Below are 9,591 nucleotides of genomic sequence, written 5' to 3'. Positions count from 1 at the left end.
GCACTTTCCAGGCATACATTAGTAAAATTCTGAGTTATCAAAGAGGAAGACAAATCTTCAAGGCCTCCAACATAAAGAAAAAATAAGTTAAAAAGGCAAAGAATTAGATTAAACCCAGCTAGTCCCTCTTTCTCCTGAGTTGGAAGCAAAACCTTAAAATCCCTGACACACGAAAGAACGTGCTTCCCTGCCGTTAGCACCACTTGCCTTCCCAACTGGACGCAAGATTAGGAATTGACCCTCCCGTGTCCTGGAGACCCCCGGTCGCACCCACATGTGGGATGGATGGAGGTTAACAGTGAAATGGGAGAAGGTGTCTGTCAAAGAGAAATACAGAAACCCTTTATCCCTTTAGCCAATCTTCGCAGGCAGGTCAGCTTCAGGAAAGAGTTTGTGCAGAGGTTAAGGGTCTGGAAATAGGCTCTTCAGTCTCTGCGTACACACGTCTGATGGAAGGTCTTTGCGAGTCTCCACGTTGCGCACGCCCCAGGCCCAGATGACGGCAAACAAGAGCCCTTTCTCAGGGGGTCCTAAAAAGAAGCTAACGTCTTCCCACCAAGCCCCAATCAGCCCAGAGGATGCCAGTCACCTGCCGGTTCGCCGCCGGCTGTGCTCACATGGGTATTGGGGTGCAGGCTCGCCAGCGGCTGAGACACCGTGGGTTTCAGGGTACCAAGGCACAGACCTCCTCCATAAAGATTATCTCTGGGCCACAAGTGGACAAATTTAGAGCCAGAGTTGGTGCATGGTTGCTGGTGAACCGGCGCACCGTCCCTCGCAGCTGGCCAAGCTCGGGGTGGGGTGGTGCGCCCTCTGCGAGGGCGCTGGTCCCCCCTTTACACAGAGACTCCCACAGACAGATTGGTGCCCAGGAGCCTACCCAGGGCGCCAGTAGGAGGAGGACAGGGTGGCTGTCATAAATAAGACAGCATGAGTCACAGAGTGGGGGAGGTGACTGCCCAGGGTTGGGGGCAGGCCAGAGACCACTGTCCCCCTGAGACTCCCGGTTAACTGTCTAGAACCAGGTTAGAGTGAGCAGACAAGCCTACGCTCCCAGGAGCCTCGGCAAGTGCAGGTCACCCCGCGGTTAGAGATGGCCAAGCTCTGTGCCGCCCTGGCCCACGTCCAGCCCAGTGGGGAGGCAGAGCTCCCGGTGCCGGAGACCCTGCCGAGGGGAGGGGGAGCCTTTCTCCATGAAGAGACATTGGTGCCTCTCTTGTGCCCAAGTCAGTCCAGGGCTTGTCTAAGCATTTGGAATCACAGAAACCAGGGTTTAAGCTTGTGTCCGCCACGAACGGGCTGTGTGGTCCCAGGAGCGCTACCTAACCACGCTGGGCTCTCAGTTTCCTTATCTGTAAAATAGCAATAAAAGCAGAATCTACCCCAAGGGTCACGGGGGAACCACAGGATGCCGGGCACTTGGGCACCATTCCCGGAACGCAGGAAACACGCAGGAAGGATATGCTATTATTGTTCCAGGAAGCCCGGGTCCCACGTTTCTCCTCTGGCAGCTTTGTCGTTGGAAACCTTTTAATTTCTGCTAAAGGAGCTGCCAAGATCCCTGCCCTCCTCTGCCCCACATCCCTCTCCCTCCCTTCCTGACTGCTCCCAGCCCCTGGCTCACCCCATTCTCTCCCGGGAGCCCTCTCCTGGGGACAGAAAGCTATGCCCCCAGCCCCCAATCCTGGTGTCACGACCTGTGAATTGAAGAACTCACTGTCAGGAAACAGGCAAGGAGAAGAGCAAAAGGAAGAGCCGGAGCCCAGAATCTCCTAGGTCCTTCCACCTTCCTGCCTGAGCCCCATCCTGAGGCTGTCCTGCCCGTGACTGACAAGGACCCGGGTTCTTACTCTGTCCCAGGAGCTCAGCTCTCAGGAGGAAGGCGTCTCTGCCCCCTTGGTCTGCAATTATACCCGCCGTGTTAGTTATTTACCCTTTCAAAAAAATGTTATTGAGCACTTTCCTTCCTGAAGCTTCTGCATTAATCTTCACCTGTCACACGTGTGGTTCCTTCCATGTCCCATGAAGTTACGGGCCACGGCGGGGAGGGGTCAGCCGGTGATGGGGGTCTCGGAACCGCTGACCGGACCCTGCTGCTCTTGTACAGAATTGCTGTGGTTCTTCCCTAGGGCACATCTGTCCCATCGTGTCGCTGAAGAAGGACAACCAGAGAGGTGGCAGCTTGTCCCAAGGAACCCTGCAAGTTAAGGATGAGGTGGGGTCCGCTCCGCCCTAAGCCGGAGTCTGCAGAGGCGCTCCCAAAACAAAACACCACAAACCAGGCGGCTGGAGCAACATGAGTTTCTTCTTCACGGTCCCGGAGGCTGAAGCCCGAGATCCAGGCGTGGCAGGGCTGGTTCCTTCCAGGACCCCTCTCCTGGGTGAGTAGATGGCCATCGTGTCCCCAGATCCTCATGTGGTCCTCCTTCTCTGTGCTTGCTTCTGGGGAAGCGATGGGAAGCCATGGGGAGAGAGCACAGGTTCCAAGGAACTGGAAACCTGATTTCTTGACCTGGTGTAGGTGGCTTTGTGCTTTGAACGTGCATTTATGTGCTCTGTCACTTCATGTCACATAATAAGCCCTAAGGGCCTTTTCCAGATGCTCTGGTGCAGACAGGGCTCACAGGGGACCTGGGGTGCTCTGTGCATTCTGGGGCCCCCTGGAGGTGCTCCATGCTCCCTGTGCCTCCCTCCCGGGGGCCCTGAGCCTTCCTGCCACATCCCCAGCAGAGAGCCCACTGACCTCTCTGACCTTAGGCTTCCCACCGCAGTCCACAAAGATGCAGCTCAGACTCCTGCTCCAAGACAGCACCCAGGATGCCAACAAGCCTCAGTACCTGAGAAAGGCTCCTGCCCCCCAACATGGAGCTCTGAGCAGGTGGGCAGGGGCGGCGGTGCAGGGAGGGGGGTGGTCCCTAGGAGCCACAGAGATGACTCAGGAACTCAGATCCTGAGCAGCTTTGTAAACCTCCCCAACCCCCGCACTGGGGGAGGGATGCTTAACGCTCATGGGTCCACCTGGCTTCCTGCTCACTGGTCACTGGGGACACCTGTCCAGGCCAGCTGGTCAACCCACACAAGACATCTGGATGTGACAAACGGCAGAGAAGAACGCCATTTGGCTGCATCGGCCAGGGGCCCTCCCAGAAGGCCCGGCTTTTCTGGACAGTAGGGTCTAGTATTGGAGACATTTTATAAATGTGTCATTTTAAAGCCATGTCATTTGCTACCTCTGCAGTTAGCTCTTCCCCGGATGATGGGAACTTGCCCATAAATGTTCTGGGTTCTTTCCCAGAAATCTTTTTATAGCTTTGACACCAAAACAAAGCCCATCCCTGTAGTCCTGGCCCAGGCATTCTGAAGTGGGGTGTGCCCAGGTAGAAGGCAGAGAGGGCAGGTGCCCAGCCTTTTGTCCACAACAGCTGTGCAGGCCTGGCCTGGTGTCCTCAGGGCTTCACCAACGACGCAGCCGCAGGTGGGTCCCTATTCAACAGGTGGAACAAGCCAGTGGCCCCCAGGATAATCCTGACTGTCGTCTTCTGGCCCGCTGTCCAGGGCAGGGGTCTCAGGCCACGCACCCCACAAGCCTCATGCACTCACCATCACAGAATCTGCAGCATGCACACACAGCCTTTCCCCTGTTCTGTTGTGTCAGAGGTGTTCATACCCCACTGAAACAGTTTAAAGAGGTCCATGCATAAAATCACCAGCTCTGCCTTCCCCCATCTCCTTCCTCTTCCTTTGACTTCTTGCAACCAATCATTCTGGTATTTTCCCAGCTTTACTGATACAATTGACATGTAACATTGTGCAAGTTAAGAGTATACAATGTAACAACTCTGATACGTGGCATACCTTATGTATGTATATATGTATCAAGTATACTTTCTATGTCCACTTTATGATGTATGTATACTATACCTTGTGAAGTGACCCATCACCTCACATAGTTACAATTTTTTATGGTGTAAAATTTTAAGATCTACTCTCTTAGCAACTTTCAAATATTTAATACAGAATTATTGACTATGCTCACCATGCTGTACATTAGAGCCCCAGAACTTATTCATCTCATAACTGGAAACTCCTTCCCTTTGACCAACATCTCCCACTTCCTCCCCCTAAGCCCCTGGAACCACCATTCTACTCTCTCTCTGAATTCAGTTTCTCTTAGATTCCACAGATAAGTGAGATCATATGGTATTTGTCTTTCTTTGTCTGACTTATTTCACTGAGCACGATGCCCTCAAGCTCCAGCCACATTCTTGCACATGGCAGGATGTCCTTTCTATAGCTGAATCTCCTCCATCTCCCTAAATACCATGTTTTTTCAGTATGCATGGACTTCTCACCATAAAGGAGGAAGATTTGGCTCATTTTGGCCCCCATGGCCTCAACACTCAGGTCCCCACCAGATCTCATCCTTCTTTGGGCCCCATCATATTCAGCTGAGACTGGAGGCCAGGATCCCATGCTGAGAGCAGTGTGGTACCAAGTACAAACTGGGGTGGACCCCCCCTTTCTGCCCCCCTAGACCCCACACACACACACACATACTCAGCACTGTTCACTGATGGCCTCCACCTCCTCTGAAAGCAAGCACCTTCCTAGAGCCACGGCTCTGGTCAGGCACATCTAGACAAGGATGCCTGGGAGGGGGGGGGTCCCTCTGCTCACAGGGGTCTCCTGGGCCTTGGCCCACGGGTTCACTGTCTTATATGCTCCCTGATGCCCACAGCTAGACTTGGGTACTTTGGTGCCTGTGTCCCTGTCTGACTGATGACGGGGTGGAGCTTTGCCAGGAAGCATGCAGGTGGGCTTGGGGGCTTCTGCCGAGCAGCTCAGAAATCCATCCAAGAAGTCCCTGTCAGCCAGTCACTAATCTTTCCTGAACAGGGGCCGGCTGTGCCCTCCCCAGCCCACTTCTCATGTCTCTGCGGGGCAAACTCCTCACCAGGCCTCAAGACCAGATCAGCATCCATCCTATGAAGCTCCCCTCCTCGACGACTCATCTCTGTTGTCGGCACCCATCCAGCCCCATTTGGCTTGAGCCCTCTCAGAGTCTCCCACTCCATGGGTTGATTCAGTCTGGTGACTGTGTCCTTGGATGCGTACAAGTTTCAAATGTTGATGCAGTCCAGTTTGCCTCTGCTTTTTTCCTTTTGTTGTCTGTGCTTTTGGTGTCATATCCAAGGAGTCATCTCAAACCACACGTCATAAAGCTTTTTCTGCATCTTTTCTTCTAAGAGCTCCACCTTTAGCTCTTTCCTTTAGGACTTTGATCACTTTGAACTAATTTGTGTATATGGTGTGAGGTAGGGGCCAACCTCATTCTTTTGCCTGTGGATGCTCGGTTTTCCCAGGACTGTCATGGAAATCATGCTGTTTTACAGATCCACATGCCTAAATCGGCTTGAGAGCAAAGTGGCAAAAGAGAAATAAGGAAAAGATACCAGCAATCCCCACTCTTTTCAGCAAAAAGGGCCCCTTGCCCTCTTCTTCTGGTCAGAGAGACGGCGTGGAAGCCAGCTTCCAGGATGCCTCCTGATTATCTTACCTCCCCGCCTTCACACCCCCGTGTCATCCCCTATCTTGCCTTGTACCCAGATTGGCCTGTATAACCAGCAGAACATGCCAGGATCCATTACTAAAGACACCACAGTTTGGGACGCCTGAGCGGTTCAGTCAGTTAAGCGTCTGCCTTCAGCTCAGGTCATGATCCTGGGATCCTGGGATCGAGGCCCACGTCAGGCTCCCCGCTCAGAGGCGAGTCTGCTTCTCCCTCTTCCCTCTGCCCCTCCCCCTGCTCCTGAGCATGCATGATCTCTCTCATTCAGATAAATAAAAAAAAATCTTTAAAAAAAAAAAGTCACCGCAGTTTGCGTGCTGGGTATGCCATCATGCTCTCTTGCTCTTGCTGACTTCCTGAGACCAGACGAAATCCAGGTCTCCTACTCCTCCGCCATCTTCTCTCTTGCTCGCATCACTAGCTCCAGAGGAAGCCAGCTGCCCTGAAGAGGTGCTTGTGGTGAGGAGCCAGAGTGCCCCATGAACAGCTCCCCAGTCGAGGCTTCAGATGATGCAGGACCACCCAGGTGATGCTGAGCCACTCCCAGGTCCCTGACTCAGAAACCCTGCAAGATAACCAGCATTTGCTTCACTCTGCTCGGCTGCTACCCAGCAATGGGTGACTAATGCAGATCTGCCTTCAGGGTTGAGACCTGCCCAGCAGCTCAGCTCTGCAAATGAGGCTGGGCCCAGGGCAGGGCTGGAAGAAAAAGAAGAGAAAGAAAGACTAGGGATGCCCCCCCTCCCGCGTGTGGGGGACCCTACCACTGATGCTCTGTCTCCAAAGGAGTCTCTCCTGGAGGGCAGCCATCCATCCATTTGGCAGAGTCCCTGGGATCAGCTCAGCTTCCATCCAAAGCCAGAGGCAGAGGAGAAAGAAGGAACCACAGACTTCCTCTGTTGGCCCACATTCACTCCTCAGAGCCCTTGGGGCACTACTTTGTGGATCCGTGCCGGGTCTGTTGCTGTCCTCAGTGAGAGACATCAGCCTGGTGGGCTCACTCAGCTTCTGTCCTATCCAGTGCAAATTCCACAGCGTGTACCCGGTCCACCGTCCTGCCATTCCTAGTTGAAGGGTATTTATATCGTTCCCAATCTGTCGCTGCCGAAACAAAGCTACAGGACATCCTCCCCGTGTCTCTTATGCTTGAGGACACAAGTATTTGTCCAGGACTGCCGCTCAGGGGGAAGGAATGCCCCCTCCTTCCACGGAGACCGCCAAGTCGCCCACCAAAAATGATACATTTGTTTATTGTCAAGCCAGGACCCTGTCAACACAGCCTACCAACATTTGATGTTACCCATCTTTGTCATTTTCACAATAAATATTAATATCTCATTGTTTCAATTCAATTTCTCTGAGATTTAGCTCCCTCTCATATCTTTACGGGCTGTTTATATACCTGTTTGTAGTTCCTTTACTATCAATTGCCCATTTAAAAATCGGGCTGTCTTTTTTCAATTGATTTGTAGATGCTCTTTATATATGTATATACACTAGATCTTAGTAGTTGTGCTATTTGGTTTATTCCTGGATATTTTCAAGTCTGTGGCTGTTGTGTGTAGGGTATTCCTTACATTAATTTATAGTTGAAATTGCTGTTTTATAAGTAGATTATTGATTTTGTATGCAGATTCTGTTTCATGCCACCATGAAATCTCCCTGGTTCTGATTACTTTTATTGATTTTCATGGATTTTCTAGATAGACTATCATACATCTGCAAGAAATGACAGTTTTGACCTTTCCTTTTCAACCAATGTCCCTTTTATTTCATAGTCTTACGACACTGACGAGGGTCCCCTCCATAAGACTGAGAACCAGCCTCAAATGTGAGCATCTGTTTCCTTCCTGACGTTGAAGGGATGCGTCTGATGTTTCGCAGCTAAGACACAAGAGCAGCTGGTACCTGGGGGCCGCCTGTCTGTGCTCACCCTGAGCCCCCGTCCTGCTCTGCTTAGGTGGCACAGGTGTGGGCTGCTCATTCCCTCCCCTCCGTCCCGTGCTTCTCCTCTGGAAGCTGAGACGTGATAGGCTTTATTCCCAGGCTCTCCTGCAGCTAGAAGGGGCCCTGTGGGGAAGTCTGGCCAAGAGTCACAGGGAGAAGCCCTAGAAGAGCTAGATTTCCTGGATAAAAGGTAAAATCCCAAGAAGAAAATGCCTTTGCCTTTCACCTTACCCCCTGCTTCATGCCCGGATGCAAGTGGGATGCTTTGAGCTGTGGCAGCTGGGCAAGCTCCAGGAAGGAGGTAACGAGGCCATCCCCGGATCGCGGCCCCAGCCACGGACGGTCAGTCGGGTGCCCCGTGGAGGACACACAGGAGAGGCTCAGGAAACAAAGGCTATTGTACCTTTAGGGCCCAGAGACAGGAGGCACAACAAGCCACACGGGGAGGCACGAGTGTGGTCACGTGGCAGGAGCAGGAGGAAGGGAGAGCCCCAGCCAGAGTGTCTACTGGGGTTTCCAGAGGAAAGGCAAGGCAGGACACGGCGAAAAGCCTAAAATTGGCTACTTTGAATAATTCTAGCAGGTTCTAAACTACAGGGGTGTCCCTTCGCTGCCTGGTACCTTGCCTGGGATGATGAAAGCAGAGGTCCTGCCTCCCTGGTCCAAGTAGATAGAGCCTGGCTCTGGATTGGCCAGTTTGCATATCAAAGGCATGCTTCCACGGGGCCCTTCCATCTCCAAGAACCAGCTAACCCAGAAGGGTCAGTCTCTCCCCAGCCAGAAAGAGTTTTTTAAAATGCTGAAACATCTGGCACCTGGGGGGTTCAGCCAGTTAAGCGTCTGCCTTCAGCTCAAGTCATGATCCCGGTGTCCTGGGATCAAGACCTGCAGAGGGGAGTCTGCTTCTCCCTCTCCCTCTGTGCGCTTGCCCTCTCTCTCTCTCACTACTAAAGAAATAAAATCTTTTTTAAAATGTCGAAACATCATAATACACAGAAAATAAAAAATATATACAATACCACCACAAGCTTGTTTAAGCCACTTGTTGGTCATGCTCGGGCTGTCTGTTACCTCCGGCAGGACATGTCCCAGCGGGTGAAGGTGACCCGGGCTGTGTACCATTACTGAGGGAACTTCCTGTCTTTGTCTATGATCCGGGACAGTTTATACATCACATAGGAACAGATGATGGAAACACGCACGTAAGGCCCATTTTCATACCTTGTAAATTAATATCTGAGTAGCTTCTTCTGTGGTGATTATTCTACTTGGGGTTCCTACCTCACCTGTTGCCTTCAGAAAAAATGTGCCATTTTATTGACCAAATCTTCTCTAACTTTTCTATTTCATTAGCTCTATTCCCGTCATTATTTATTTCCTCCTTCTATACACATTTTCTTTGCTATTTGTTACTAGCGTATTGAGTTGAATGCTTAGTAGATTTTGTTTCAATCTTTCATATTTTCTGGAAAGCACATCTAAGGTTATACACCGCTGTGGCCGTGCAGGGGTTTGGGGCCCATCAACACCCCCAGCACTAACCCCCCGGGCTGGGCAGTCGGCCGGCGGCGGGAAGGATGCCCATCCCTGCTTCGGTCAGTCACGCTGGGCGCCAGACGCCTTGCACAGCCCCCCACTGCCGAGCACAAATGCATCTTGTGTGCGCTGGCGTGCCAACAGTGCTTTTATCCTTATTGACTTTAAAGCAATTGTGATTTCCATTTTTCTTGCCTCTTGAATCCAAAATTATACAGAAAGGTTTTTTTGCAATTTCCAAGTGAAAGTTTCTTTCTTTTGCCTCTCAAGTCCTTTCAACCCAGGACTGTGGCCTGGATCATTTCAACTTTTTTTTTTAAGATTTTATTTATTTATTTGACAGAGAGAAAGAGAGCACAAGTAGGCAGAGCAGCAGGCAGAGGGAGAGGGAGAAGCAGGCTCTCCGCCGAGCAGGGAGCCCAACATAGGGCTCGATCCCAGGACCCCGGGATCATGACCTGAGCCTAGGGCAGCCACTTAGCCGACTGAGCCACCCAGGTGCCCCTCGTAACAACTTTTATCAGTTCCCCATGGGTGTT

General features: G+C 51.8%; 1 long non-coding RNA gene across 1 annotated transcript; it reads left to right on the top strand.

Annotated features, from left to right (window-relative positions):
* Positions 1-1,643: 1,643 nt before the first annotated feature.
* LOC113911965 lies at positions 1,644-5,751 on the top strand. Its single transcript, XR_003516648.2, has 4 exons — positions 1,644-1,920; positions 2,130-2,381; positions 2,758-2,878; positions 5,394-5,751. It is a non-coding gene; the product is annotated as an uncharacterized LOC113911965 (long non-coding RNA).
* Positions 5,752-9,591: the final 3,840 nt, after the last annotated feature.

The sequence above is a fragment of the Zalophus californianus genome, chromosome 12 (genome assembly GCF_009762305.2).
Source record: "Zalophus californianus isolate mZalCal1 chromosome 12, mZalCal1.pri.v2, whole genome shotgun sequence".
Classification (NCBI taxonomy): Eukaryota; Metazoa; Chordata; class Mammalia; order Carnivora; family Otariidae; genus Zalophus; species Zalophus californianus.
This window is presented reverse-complemented; position numbering and strand designations above follow the sequence as displayed.